The 13,968-nt window shown below is 47.9% G+C and overlaps 1 long non-coding RNA gene and 1 other non-coding gene across 2 annotated transcripts; both read right to left on the bottom strand.

Moving 5' to 3' along the window:
* Window positions 1–4,087: 4,087 nt before the first annotated feature.
* Window positions 4,088–7,690, bottom strand: LOC102905958 (uncharacterized). Its single transcript, XR_442639.3, has 5 exons — window positions 7,551–7,690; window positions 7,230–7,301; window positions 7,070–7,129; window positions 5,220–5,306; window positions 4,088–4,463 (listed from the first exon to the last, which is right to left on the bottom strand). It is a non-coding gene; the product is annotated as an uncharacterized LOC102905958 (long non-coding RNA).
* On the bottom strand, window positions 6,685–6,817 carry LOC121821037 (small nucleolar RNA SNORA9). The gene has a single exon (XR_006061740.1). It is a non-coding gene; the product is annotated as a small nucleolar RNA SNORA9 (small nucleolar RNA).
* Window positions 7,691–13,968: the final 6,278 nt, after the last annotated feature.

A 13,968-nucleotide genomic window follows, 5' to 3' on the forward strand; every position in this document is an offset into this window, starting at 1 on the left:
GCATGCCTGGTGTCTGCAGAAGGCTAGGGAGGAGGGCAGTTGTAAGCCGCAGTCCTCTGGGGGAGTAGTCAGTGCTCTTAACTGCTGAGCCATCTCTCCAGCCCAAGAGATATTTCTTCGCATAATCATGGTGTCTGTTACTCCATAGCTTGACATTAGCCAGGGGTGGCCACAATAGAGTTTAAAAGCTAAAGGCTTCCTGCCTGACCTGCAGATGAGCCAGTGGTGGGTGTTGAGGGATATTTTGATTGAACTCTGACATTCCTGAGACTGCCCAATAAAGTTGTACCTTGAATCAAGGGGCGGAGACAGCAACTAGCGGACCGGAATTGGCCACAGAGAAGCCAGCCAGACACAGGCACACAGAATGAGATAGAGGTAAAAGCCACTTGGTAGAACATAGATTAATAAAAATATGGGTTAATTTAAGTTATAAGAGTTAGTTAGCTGGGTATTGGTGGCACACGCCTTTAATCCCAGCACTTGGGAGGCAGAGCCAGACGGATCTTTGTGAGTTCAAGGCCAGCCTGATCTACAGTGAGTTCCAGGACAGCCAGGGCTACACAGAGAAACCCGGTCTTGGGGGTTAAAAAAAAAAAAAAAAAGAGTTAGTTATGAACAAGCCATATAGGTCAAGCTTTCGTAATGAATAAGAATGTCCTTATCTGGGAGCTGGCTGGCAGGACAGAGAAAGACTTATTACAGATGGGGACTCAGCACCATGCAATTCCTCACCACAGTGACAAGGGGGGGCTGCGGCTTTCTAGTGGGCTAGCCTTCGGTAAGACCCTCTTGCATAGACTCGCCCTTGTTTTTCATCCAGCCTCTGAGATACGACCACACCTCTCGGAGCTCTGGGGCCTCATCTTAGCCTTATGGGTCTCAGCCTGTCATTGTTGCGGAATATTCCTTTACACTGTGTGAAGATGCATCACTGTGATGGGCTTAATAAAGAGCTGAATGGCCAATAGCTAGGCAGGAAGGTTAGGCGGGACTTCTGGGGACAGAGAGGAAGAAAGGCGGGGTCACCAGCTAGATGTGGAGAACACAACACGAGCAGTATGAGATGAGGTAACGAGCCACGTGACAGAATGTAGATTAAAGTAAATGGACTAATTTAAAGTATAAGAGCTAGTGGGACAAGCCTACGCTAAGGGTGAGACGTTCATAATAACAAGTCTCAGTGCCATTATTTGGGAGCTGGCGGTACAGAGGAAGACTTGCTACACATCATTGAGTTTATAGATGAATGATGCATTTAGAAATGGCTAGCCAGGGGCTGGAGAGATGGCTCAGCAGTTAAGAGCACTGGCTGCTCTTCCAGAGGACCTGGGTTCAATTCCCAGCACCCACATAGCAGCTCACAACTGTCCAGTTCCAGGGGATCTGACACTTTCACACCAATGCACATAAAATGAATTTAAATAAAAAAAAGTTAAAAGAAATGGCTAACTGACCACTAAGGTTTCTCTGTGTAGTCCTCCTGATCTCAAGATCTGCCCCAGATGCTGGGAGGAGGCTAGATGGCAGGCCTCGTATCCCTAAATATGAATTATTTGTGGGTCAACTTTGAGAGTTCTTATAGTCACAAATACCTAACAATTTTATTTCTCCCCCCACCCCTTTTGGTTTTTTGAGACAGGGTCTTTCTGTATATCCCTGGCTGTCCTGGAACTCTCTATAGAACAGGCTGGTCTTGAACTCACAAAGATCCGCCTGCCAGTGCTGGGATTAAAGGCATATGCCACCACCGCCTGGCTGACAATTGTATTTCAATCATTTCGTTTTGATTTTTTTTAAATTATTTGATAATGCAACATACCTAACGAAATTTTAAGTTCTTATCCACCATGTGGTAAAAGCCAGTACCATTAGTGGTAAAAGCAGTCACGGGCTCAGAATGGCCCAGATCCAGTAACAGGGCTCTGGCTTCACCCTGGGCAGTACAGGGCTCTCAGACAAGCCCCAGCCAGGCTGCATCCTTTTCAGCCTGGCATGAAAGCACTCCATCCCCAGCCTCCTGGGGTAGTGCTTTGCTAGGGTTTCCCCAACCTGGGGACTCCCACCCATGGGTTTCATTTCCCAAAACCCCAGGCCTTAAAACGACCTGGGACTTGTGCTGATTCGATCAAGAACTGACGTGGCTGAGTTCCAGTAAAATCTGAGACACAGAACCCTGTAATCGACAGAAATTTCACCTGTCATGATGTAGTGTGTTTTGGGGGTTTTCTTCTCCTAACCACTCAGAAATCCCAAGACCATTCTTAGGTCAGAGGTTGACCTGTGGGTGTAGTATTAGACTCTGGCTGTCTCCCCACCCTATCAACACATGACTCAGCTTCTCCCACCCCTGGGGCTTGCACAACCATGTTCGCATTGACTCCCACGACCCACACAGGAGTTACTCTCATTTCACATTATTGAAGCCAAGATGACATCATTTAATTCCTTCCTGGACTGAACCAACTCTGGGCCCTTTCAACACTGAATCCAGAGGCTCCAGTTGTCTTAAGAGAATGGCTGGTCACTCTGGACAGGTTGCATCCACTTGAAGTTTCCTCGTGGCATGCTCCTTATAAAAAAAATCAGACTAGCAGAACTCAGCAGACATGCAGACGGACAAAGGGGGTGGGGCCACCGCCCACTCATCTGCTGGGGACTGAGGAAACCCTGGTAGTTTTACTGTCATTTAGCTCAAGGCCAAATTGGCCATTTAAGATGGTGTGTGTGTGTGTGTGTTGCTTCTATGTACATTGTGTGAGCTGCCATGTGGGTGCTGGGAATTTGAACCCAGGTCCTCTGGAAGAGCAGTCAGCGCTCTAAAACACTGAGCCATCTCTCCAGCCCCTACTATCTATTTTTAAAGTGTGTGTGTGTGTGTGTGTGTGAGTATGTAGGGGGCTTTGCCTTTTGCCTGCATGTGGATGGGTTTTGTTATGCACACCAGGAACGTGGGAGTCTGGCATCTCTGGGCACTGTTCTATCTGCCATCAGCAGTAATGAAATCTAAGACTTACTACTGTACCCTGGATGGCTTTTGCCAGGCCTTGCCCACTACATTTCCTGACAATGCCTGTGTGAACTAGCCCTGTGGACACACCTATGGGTAGACTACACTACTTTCCAGCTGAATAGTTGACCCCAAGGCATCATCACCCTCTTAGCTTCCTATTCTCCATTCTGACAACTACTGGTCTACAAAGAGAACACGTATGGGTTTCAAAAACTGAAAAATTTAATGTTCTCTTCTCAATGTGTCTGTGCACTTGTACTCAAGGAGGCTGGAAGAGGGTATTGGATCCCCTGGAACAAGTTTCATATGGGCCAGGCGGCGGTGGTGGCGCACACCTTTAATCCCAGCACTCAGGAGGCAGAGCCAGACAGTTCTGAGTTTGAGGCCAGCCTGGTCTCCAAAGCAAGTTCCAGGAAAGGCGCAAAGCTACACAGAGAGACCCTGTCTCGAAAAACCAAAAAAAAAAAAAAAAAAAAAAGTTTCAAATGTTTGTAAGCCACCATATGTGTGCTCGGAATTGAACCTAAGTTCTCTGGAAGAGCAGCTACAAGTCTTAACCCACTGAGCCATCTATTCAGCCCCCTTCAGTTAGGAACATTTTAATCATGAGTGCTGTACTCTGGGGTGGGAGGACACAGGGACACCAGGAGAGGGTAATCACACCCTCTACAACAGGAGCTAACAGCTGTGAGCTGCCTGATTCGGTACTGAAGTATATACTCTTGACAGCTGAGCCAGTAACCAAGTTTCTGTCAGTCAAGAGCAGATCCTCAGGACCCCAGGGTTCCTCATCCCTCTCACTTAGCCCTGAGGTGACCACCAACCACTCCAGCATGCCTCACTCACTCAAGTACAAGTCCCAAATAGCCATTCAAAGTCTATCCAGGGATGAGGTGGTAAATGTAATCACTGTACTCAAGAGGGCACCTAGGCTATATAGTGAGCCCCTGCCTCAAAACCAAAAAGTGCTCCAGCATTTAGAATGGCAAGGGACCTTGGTTCACTTGGACCGAGTTTGGCACCAGAGTCAACTGAACACATGAACATGGAAAGAAACAGGCAGAGTAAGAGGAATTTATAGATAAAATTGCATCTATTTATTTGTTTGTTTGTTTTGGAGACTGGGCCTCTTGTAGCCAAGGCTGGCCTTGAACTCACAATCTTCTTGCCTCCACCTCCCAACAGCTTGGATAGCAGGTGTTTTCCTCCAGCTGCCTCCAATATCCATGGTTTATTATATTCAGATGTCAGAATAACCTTCGGCACAGCCCGATTCCTTATTGAAAAACTGAAGGAGTCTGGGACAACTTCACCAAACACACCGTCTTGAGACACAGCAACTCGGGGCAAGAACCAGAACGGCTGACTCCTTCCCGAGGTGAGGCGAGCGAACAGCAGGCTTCAAACCTCATCCGTCTTTCAAGATGGCTTTCTTAGACTGTTTCCTCATCTGCAGAGATCAGAAGCACCATGGGGTGAAAATTAGGCACCATCACAAAACCAAGGGCTGCTATAAATGCCCACTGCCAATAGGGGCAATCACAAAAACCTTACCCAAGTTTCCGATCCTGACCGCACCCACAGTGAGCCAAAAGGCCTGTGGCCCACATTTTGCAGCAGCCCACACCCATTCCAGCTAGACACACCATGACCTCATATACACCATTCAAACCACAAATGTCATCTAAAGGAACCGGGGCCCAAGGAGTCCAGATACTACAAGTTTTGAAACAGTCTTGTAAACTTTAAACACGGCTAACCTTGCTGAGATTCAATCACATGACTTATTGAAAAGGCCACAGGGGGTTTTGTTTTTTTTTTTTGGTTGTGGTTGCTGTTTTTTGTCTCTGTTATAGCTGACCTGTAACTCTTTGTAGACCAAGCTGGCTTCAAACTCCCCGACATCCCCGGCCTCCGCCTCCTGAGTGCAGGGATTAAAAAAGGTGTGGGCCACCTTGCCCAGCAGTTGTTTGTTTTAAAATACTTTTTAAAAGCCAAGTGACTGACTGATGGACAGTTACCACAAAGGGAAGTGAAGCCCTGGCTCGTTGGTATAGGCCCGTAACTCAAACTCTTGGGAGTCCAGGAGTTCAAAGCCATACTTGGCTATATAGACTTGGAGGCCAGCCTAACTTACAGGAAACACTTCCTAAAAACAGAAACAAAAATCCAGAAGTGACCTGACGGTGCCTTCTGGCATCCTTACCCCTTCACAAGTTCCACAAAACAGCCTGATAACCACTCATGTGCCATCTTAGGTCTCTTCCAGCTCCCGCACCTTGGGTTTCCTAGACTGAAGGAAGAGTCAGTAAGCTGGAAGCCTCAACAGTAAGCTGGGGACGGGTCTACATCATTTACCCCACAGCTCCCACCCCGAGAACCGGACACTTCCCTTTAACCCAAGCTTCCCACTCCCTCCAGCAGGCGCTCCAGAAACAGCACAGCTGTAAGGGTAGAGGTACCAGTTATCACATTTCAACCTCACAGTTCCTGCTGGGAAACTGCTGGACATACAGGACCCACATGGTGAGAGGAGAAAACCAACTCCTGCAAGTTACTTTCCGACCCCTATGGGCTGTGTGCCACCCATGGCCCATACACGTAAAATAGACTATGAGATTTGGACCAGGCAGTAGTGGAACATGCTTTTTTTTTTTTCTTTCCTTTTTTTTTTTTTTTTTTTTTTTTTTGGTTTTTCGAGACAGGGTTTCTCTGTGTAGCTTTGCGCCTTTCCTGGATCTCGCTCTTTAGCCCAGGCTGGCCTCGAACTCACAGAGATCCGCCTGCCTCTGCCTCCCCAGTGCTGGGATTAAAGGCGTGCGCCACCAATGCCCGGCGGAACATGCTTTTAATCCCGGCAGTTGGGAGGCAGGTGGATCTGAGTTCAAGGCCAGCCTGGTCTACAGAGCTAGTTCTAGGACAACCAAGGCAACACAAAGAAACCCTGTCTTGAAAAATACAAAAACAAAAACAGGATTAAAGACTTAAAATGAGGACCTGGTATGGTGGCATACACCTTTAATCCCAGCACCTGGGAAACTGTGGCAGGGGAATCTGAGCTCAAGGCAACCCAGGGCCAGTGAGACCCCTGACATGAAATATGCCAAGTCAAGCATGAAGACACAGGCTTGCAACCCCAGTACTTTGTTTGAGCCATTGAGGCTGAGGCAGGAGGACTGGGAATTCAAGGCCACCCCCCCCCCATCTAAGTTTCAGGCCAGCCTAGCCTAAATGTGTCCCTCCTCAAAAACAAGAAACACCATACCAATGCTCTCCTCTTTGGAGAGGCCTTCCTTAGGTACTGGTACACTGGCCAGGCCTCCACCACCTGCAGGCATTCAGCCCAATTTTCTTGCATTCTAAGAACTAACCCCGGGACCCAGAATCCTGCCTCCCCAGCCCTGGAGATCAGAATCATGTGCCACCACATCTGAAGTGTTGTTACTTGAATGCTGGGGACCAAACTCTGGTTTCTCATGTGGTGCATTTTGTAACTGTTTTAAGGGTTTAGTAGTTTGTACTAAGCCTGGAATATAGAAAAAGAATATTCACTGACTTATTTGCCTCTAGACCAGAACTGTGCAAAACTTTTTCACCAGTGAGAAATAAAAAAAGGAAGTGAAACATTTGTAATTCCACACTTGTAATTTACCCACGTGGCAGGTGTCTGATCTTGTCTGAAATTTCTATAACCTTGCCCAGGAGAGGGCAGGGCAAGGCCTCAAACCACTTCAAAACTATTCTGGCAAGCACTATAGGAATGCACAGGGTCACTGCAGACCCAAGCACGCTGGAGGCTTGCGAAGAGTTATCACTCAAATCCTGCACCACTCAGACCAAAATCCTGAGAACGCTGGAGGTAAATTAGAGATACTGAGCTTGGCTCCAGATTACCTCGATTTTGGCTGAGGGAGTAAGGGAGGCCCTCCGGAAATGGCCATATCGTATTTGAAAGATTAGACAATGTAAATAAACTGCTACATTAGTCCACGTGAGGCTAATTTCAGAATAGTTGTCTTAAACTCATGACCACAGAAATCTACGTAACATACATACCTAAACAAGTAAACAAAATGGTCTTTTCTTCCTTATTCTGCTCAAGATGTATCTTCGAGGCTGGGGAAAAATTCGACACCTTCAGTTAATTCGACAATGGTTCAGAGAAACGAGGGCCCAGTTCCCGACAGGCAGGGCCCGGCTTTCACCACTGACTTACCCGGACATCTTCCAGAGGAGTTTGGTCAGCCCTTCCACGCTGTGGGTCCATCCACCCGGTTTCGATGTCCACCTAGGAAGGGGGACAAGGCACCTTCAGCCCCGGCCTGTGCCTATCACCCAATTCTAGCCCCTCGACACTCTCTCCCGGGCGGAATCTCTCTAGAGGGTAACTTCCATGCTTCGGCAGGGACTTCGTTTGGAATGAGTCCCCCAGAATCAGGCCTAAGTTACCCGGTGGCACGTGTCCCCCCCAGCGGGAACGGCCCCTACTCTACCGTAGCCTGACCTGCCTTCCGCCACCGAGCCCTGCGATCCCTACCTGGCCTCAGAATAGCCCGGCATGGCCTGTGGTCCCCGATGGCGGTAGATGCAGAAAACGTGATGGAAGCAACACACACCAGCGAGGACCCGCCAGCAATGGCTGCCCGCCGCGAACGCGCACGCAGGTTTAGAGCGGCGAGGCACGCCGCACCTGACGTCATCGCGCAGCCCCGCCCCGAAGCCGTGTGCGCGGGCTCCAGGAGGCTGACGTCAGCGGGCCCAGGGCGTGGCCTCGAGCGCGGGCTCTGAGTGTTGGGCACGCCCTGAGGGTGGCGGGCGGTCCCAGGCTGTATTCAGGCTGGGCGCCTGCCTTCCGTACCTTCTCCCCCTTTCCGATCCGGGTGCCCCAGCTAGGGGCTGGAACCGGACCGAGCCCAGGCAGCCCGGGCTGTCCCATTGGGGCAGGTGCCCCAGCTGGGTAAGACATGGACGCGGGGCCCTGGGATGGATCAACGCTTGGGAAACTGATGAGCAATGCACCAGCAAAACACACACACACACACACACACACACACACACACACACACACACACACAACCCAGGCAGGAAAGAAAACCATTTCTACCAGAATTTTCATTTTCTCTCCTTTTTTTTTTTTTTTTGGTTTTTCGAGACAGGGTTTCTCTGTGTAGCTTTGCGCCTTTCCTGGAACTCACTTGGTAGCCCAGGCTGGCCTCGAACTCACAAAGATCCACCTGCCTCTGCCTCCCGAGTGCTGGCATTAAAGGCGTGTGCCACCACCGCCCGGCGCATTTTCTCTCCTTTTAAAATACAAGCCTGCCTTTTCTTCAAATACGGACTGCTTCATGAATTTGCTAGTTGAATGAATGAATGAATGAATGAATAAATAAATAAATAAATAAATAAATAAATAAATAAATAAATAAATAAATAAATAAATAAATAAATAAATAAATAAATAAATAAAAAGGAAAAGACATGACTGCTCCTAGGTATGGTGGAGGAGAACGTTTATTGTAGATACGGGAGAGCGTAGCCAGAGGCAGAGATATCTGGAAGAGTCCAGAGTAGACACGACCAGGCTGAGCCGGGCCATGTGGGGAGAGAGAGAGGAGAAGGGAGAGAAGAGAACTAGGAGAAGCAACCAGTTAGGCCAAAGGACCAAAAAAGGGAGGGGCAACCAAAATGTCTGGATTATACAGGGAAGAGCCTCAGCCCCTGGGTTGGAGCGTTTAGGGTAGGAGGTGGGATTTGCTGCTGATCCCTACCCTGTAACAGGTAGGAATTGAAGGATGCTGGAGAACTTGGCGGCCAGGTCTGCTTGTTATGTTCAATAGGCACCTCAGCTGTTTGTCCAAGTTTGAAACTTTGTAATGGTTAAGAAAAGTTTAGCCCGCTGGTCGGTGGTGGCGCACGCCTTTAATCCCAGCACTCGGGAGGCAGAGGCAGGCGGATCTCTGTGAGTTCGAGGCCAGCCTGGTCTCCAAAGCGAGTTCCAGGAAAGGCGCAAAGGTACACGGAGAAACCCTGTCTTGAAAAACCAAAAAAAAAAAAAAAAAAAAAAAAAAAAAAGAAAGAAAGAAAGAAAAGTTTAGCCCAGCGAGTAGTGGCCCACGCCATCTATCCTAGAGTTCGGGAGGCAAAGGCAGGCAGATCTCTGTAAATTCCAGGCCAGCCTGGTCTAGAGAGTGAGTTCCAAGACAGCCAGGGCTACACAGAGAAACCCTGTCTCGAACCCCCGCCCCCCACAAAAAAAAAGAAAAAGAAAACTTATGGCCATGCTCTGGTCGGAAGTCTCCCGAAAGCCCCAGCCCCAACACACACACAAGGGCCTTGTTCTTGTGGGTGCTCTACCTCGGAGCTGTTATTCCCTCAGCCTTTTCTTGAATTTTTTAAAAAGTTTTATTTTGTACTAATTGATGTTCTGTTTGCATGTGTGTCTGTTCGAGAATGTCAGAAGCCCCGGAACTGGAGTTACAAGTGTGAGCTGCCATGTGGGTGCTGGGAATTGAACCCAGGTTCTTAGGAAGAGCAGCCAGTGCTCTTAGCCGCTGAGCCATCTCTCCAGCCCCTGAGCCTCCTTTTTTGGAGGGGTGGTAGGCTGCCTGATCTCTTTTTGTTACTGGTGACACAAACACAGCTGACACCTGAAAAGGAGTTAAGACTTTATTCGTGGCCCAGGAAGGTGGATCAGCAGCCAAAGGCCCTTGCCACCGAGTCCGAATCCCGGAGACCGTATGGTGGAGGAAAACCAACTCCAGCAAGTTGTTCCCTCATCTCTGAAGGGACTCCAGCTTGCTAGAGCATGGCAAGCATGGCTCTGGCAGGCCTTGCCCTTCTCCCCTCTTCCAGAGGTCCTGAGTTCAATTCCCAGCAACCATTATAGATGGTGACTCACAACCATCTATAATGAGACCTGGTGCCCTCTCCTGGCCTACATGTATGCATACATACACTGTATACATAATAAATAAGTAAACCTTTAAAAAGAATGGTATAGCTTCTGAAACCTACAGATGCACTTTGCTGTATCAGGCTTACCTGGTGCTCCCATCAATGTATCTAGTAAACTTGTCAACTTAAGGGTTTCTTTTGCTCTGTCTATAAAAATTCATGTGACCCCCTGTGGTGGTTTGAAAGAAAATGGCCCACAAAGGAAGTGGCACTATTAGAAGGTGTGGCTTTGTTGGAGTAGGTGTGCTCTTGTTGGAGGAAATGTGTCACTGTTGGGGTGGGCTTTGAGGTCTCCTTTGCTCAAGCCATGCCCAGTGACACAGTTCACTTCTTGTTGCCTGTGGATCAAGACGTAGAGCTCTCAGCTCCTTCTCCAGCACCGTGTCTGCCTGCATATCACCAGCCATGATGATAATGGACTAAACCTATGAATTGTAAGCCAGCCCCAATTTGTTTTCCTTTATAAAAGTTGCTGGGGTCATAGTGTCTTTTCACAGCAATAGAAACCCTAACTAAGACACCCCCCTTCCATGGTGGACCATGTTATTCAAGATTTCTTGAATCCGTGTTTCTCTATCATGGTCACATGTACTTTCTTATTTCCTTTAAAGAGTTGTTATTTCATAGTGACAAAATATTGTAAGCTACCTTGGCTAAAGCTGCTGTTCCAGAGTCAAATTGCTAATTTTTTTCTTCTCTCTCTCTCTCTCTCTCTCTCTCTCTCTCTCTCTCTCTCTCTCTCCCTCGCTCTCTTCTTTCCTTCTTTTTGGTCAGGTATACATCTGTAGGAAACCAGAATATTCCACCTCCAGATGTGATTACAGAGATCATGGACTTTTTATAGTTACAGGATAAAATAAAATCATAGATCAAGGCTCTTTTCTAATCTGCCGCAGTTTGGATGAACATGTGTCACATAGGTGTGTATATTTGAACAACTGTCTCTAGTGGTCAATGCTGTTTTGGGAGGTTTAGGAGGTATGGTTCAATCTTGTTGGAGGACGTATGTACTGGAGGAGAGCTTTGAGAGTTTTAAAACTCCTGCCATTTCCGGTTGTCCTCTCTGCCTTGTGCTTGCAGTTCAAGATGTGAGCTCTCAGCTTCCGGCTTAGGCTCCAGGCTTGCTCCTGTCTCCCCACCACTGTAGTGATGGACTTTCATCCCTATAGAACCATGCACCCAAATAAACTCTGCTTTCTGTAAGTCGCCTTGCTCAGGATGTTTTATCACAGTAATAGAAAAGTAACTAACATAAAACCCATTGGTAGAAACATCAGGGAAGCAGATTGTATCAGCTGGTCTTTTGAGATAAGCTCTTATGTAGCCTGGGCTATCCTTGAACTGGCTATGACCTTGAATTACTGGTCCTCCTGCCTCTGCTCCTAAGTGGATTACATGAGTGTGCTCTCATGCCTGGCCTCTTTTGCTCAGTGCAGATAGAAATCAAAAGTAGGCAAAGGGCAGCTTCCTTAGTGTTAGCAGCTCTCAGCCCTTAGTGGCTGTCCCCTGCTCTTCCAGCATCCAGAGCTGGAGTCTGCAGTCTTCCTGGCAGCTGGAGCCAGCAGCTCTTCCTGCCGTTTTCTAACAGGCTCTTCTAGGAGCTTCAGCTGCAGCAATCAGAGACAGGCTGGCAACTACTCAGGGCTAATAGTCTTGGATGTTATCAACTCCTTATGTTACTGAGAGCAACCTGCTCGACCTGAGATAGAAATCACAAACAGGCAAAATAAAACCATCCCAAAGTGGGTTTGCCTATGATGGGTGCTCAGTGCACAGACCGGAGGCATCCCTGGATTAGCCAATGATGGTGAGAGGAGTTGCTGCGTGTGTTTATTTACTCATTCACTCCCTCTCTCCCTCCCTCCCTCACTCACTTTGGTGTTTGGAGACAAGTTATCGCTCTGATCCTGGGTGGACTGAAACTCACCAGACATTGGTCTCAAACACATCAAAAGCTGTGATGATATTTTATTTGTGCACCCCAATAAAGCTTATCTGGGGATCAGAGGAAAAAGCCAGCCACTATACTAAACATAGGGGTCAGGCAGTGGTAGCACACATCTTTAATCCTTGCATTGGGAGGCAGACAGATGGATCTCCATGAGTTCAAGGCCACAATGGGAACAGAGCCAGGCATGGTGGCACACACCTTTAATCCCAGTGCTAGTTAACCATAGAGGTCTGGAAGTCTGAACAGACAGACAGGAAGTGATAGAGCTGAGCAGAAAGAGGAAGTAAAATGGCAGAGCATGGAAAGGTATGCAGATGTGAGTATACAGGAAGTAGCTCTCTCTGGAGGTTGAGGAGTTGGTAAGATGAGGTTGGCTGTGGCTTGTTCTATCCCTCTGATCTTCCAGCTTTCACCCCAATATCTTGCTCCAGGTTTTTTATTAATAAGACTGTTTAGCAATTTGTCTTACAAAAAGCTGCATGTGGTAGTGTACACGTTTAATCTCAGCACTGAGAGGTAGAGGCAGGCAGATCTCTATGAGTTCAAGGCCAGCCTGGTCTACAGAGTGAGTTCCAGGCCAGCCAGGGCTACATAGACTGTCTCAAGCAAACAAGCAAACAAGAAGAAAAAATGAACAACACTACAACATCAATCCTCCTAACTAAGCCTCTAAAGTGCTGGGATCATAGGTGTGGGTCCAGCAGGCTCAGCAGGAGTACCTACTACTATATAGGCACAAAGAGCGGGTCCTCATGAAGGCCAGGTTAGCAGTCTCCTGCCTGCTAACCACAGACCTTCTGTATGGCTGTGCCAGTCTGTACAAGTGTACTCAGCATTATGGGGTGGTGGTGTTCCCTCACAGACTGCTAAAGGGACATCTAAAGTGGCTGGAGAGGGGCAGAGTCATCTGGAAAAGCAAAAGGGTATCCAAAGAGCCACAACCAAAGCAAAATCTCTCTTGGCAGTGGTAGTAGGGTATCTGATGTAGCCATAGCTGGAACAAAGTCTTCTTCCAAGATGGCTGCGAGGCATTTAGGACCTCTGAGGCTTTCATGATGGTGCTTTGACCAGACCAGGCCAAAGAAGCTCCTCTTAGCTGCACTTAGACATGTGGTTTCACCTGGAGAGATGAGAAACCAGGCGGTAGTCATTAGCTCTTGCTGGCCCAGACCCTTCTATTTTGCCTTACCTTCAGAGCTGCTTCTCAAGAAATGTCTTCAATATGGTTAAATATAGTATGATTATGGGAGCTGGAGAGATGGCTCAGAGGTTAAGAGCACTTCCAAAGGTCCTGAGTTCAATTCCCAGCAACCACATGGTGGCTCACAACCATCTGTAATGAGACCTGGTGCCCTCTTCTGGCCTGCAGGGATATGTGCAAACAGAACACTGTATACATAATAAATAAATAAATCTTTAAAAAAATATAGTATGATATAACTAGGAATGAATACTGCAGGAATCGGAGGATGGAGAAACCACATCCAGAGGTGGAAAAGGTGGCAGAGCTGGGTGACAACAAGTCCAACAGCCGCATTTACAGGAGTCCAGCAAAGTTGGCTTCGTTAACCGGCTACAGCCAAGAAGAGCACCTCAAATGCACAGGCTGGCTCTTGCTTGGGGAAGTGGAGCAGAGGTTTGAAAAGCTTGGCCTTCTGAAAGGAAGAGAAGGATCGGCTCCAGAGTGTGGACCTCACGAAGGGACAGTCTGGTGATGGGGTAGCGTGGCCATTTTTGTTCAAGAGGTCCAAGCGATAAAACAGGGTAGGGACTTTTTTGGTGAGAAAGCAGGATTCAGTGGCTGAGAGGTGGCTTGGCGGGGGAAGGGACTTTGCCGCCAGTCCTGAGACCTGAATTCAGTCCCCGGAAACCATACGCGTGGAAGGTGAGAACCGACTCTGCAGGTTCTCTGTGGTACACACACGTGTGCAGGCGTGCACGTGCACACACACATTAAATAAATAAATGTGTAAGAAGGAAAGGAAAGAAAAAGTAAAAAAAAAAAAAAAAAAAAAAAAAAAAAAAAAAAGGGCAATCAGCCAGGCTGATA

The sequence above is a fragment of the Peromyscus maniculatus genome, chromosome 10, assembly GCF_049852395.1.
Source record: "Peromyscus maniculatus bairdii isolate BWxNUB_F1_BW_parent chromosome 10, HU_Pman_BW_mat_3.1, whole genome shotgun sequence".
Lineage (NCBI taxonomy): Eukaryota > Metazoa > Chordata > Mammalia > Rodentia > Cricetidae > Peromyscus > Peromyscus maniculatus.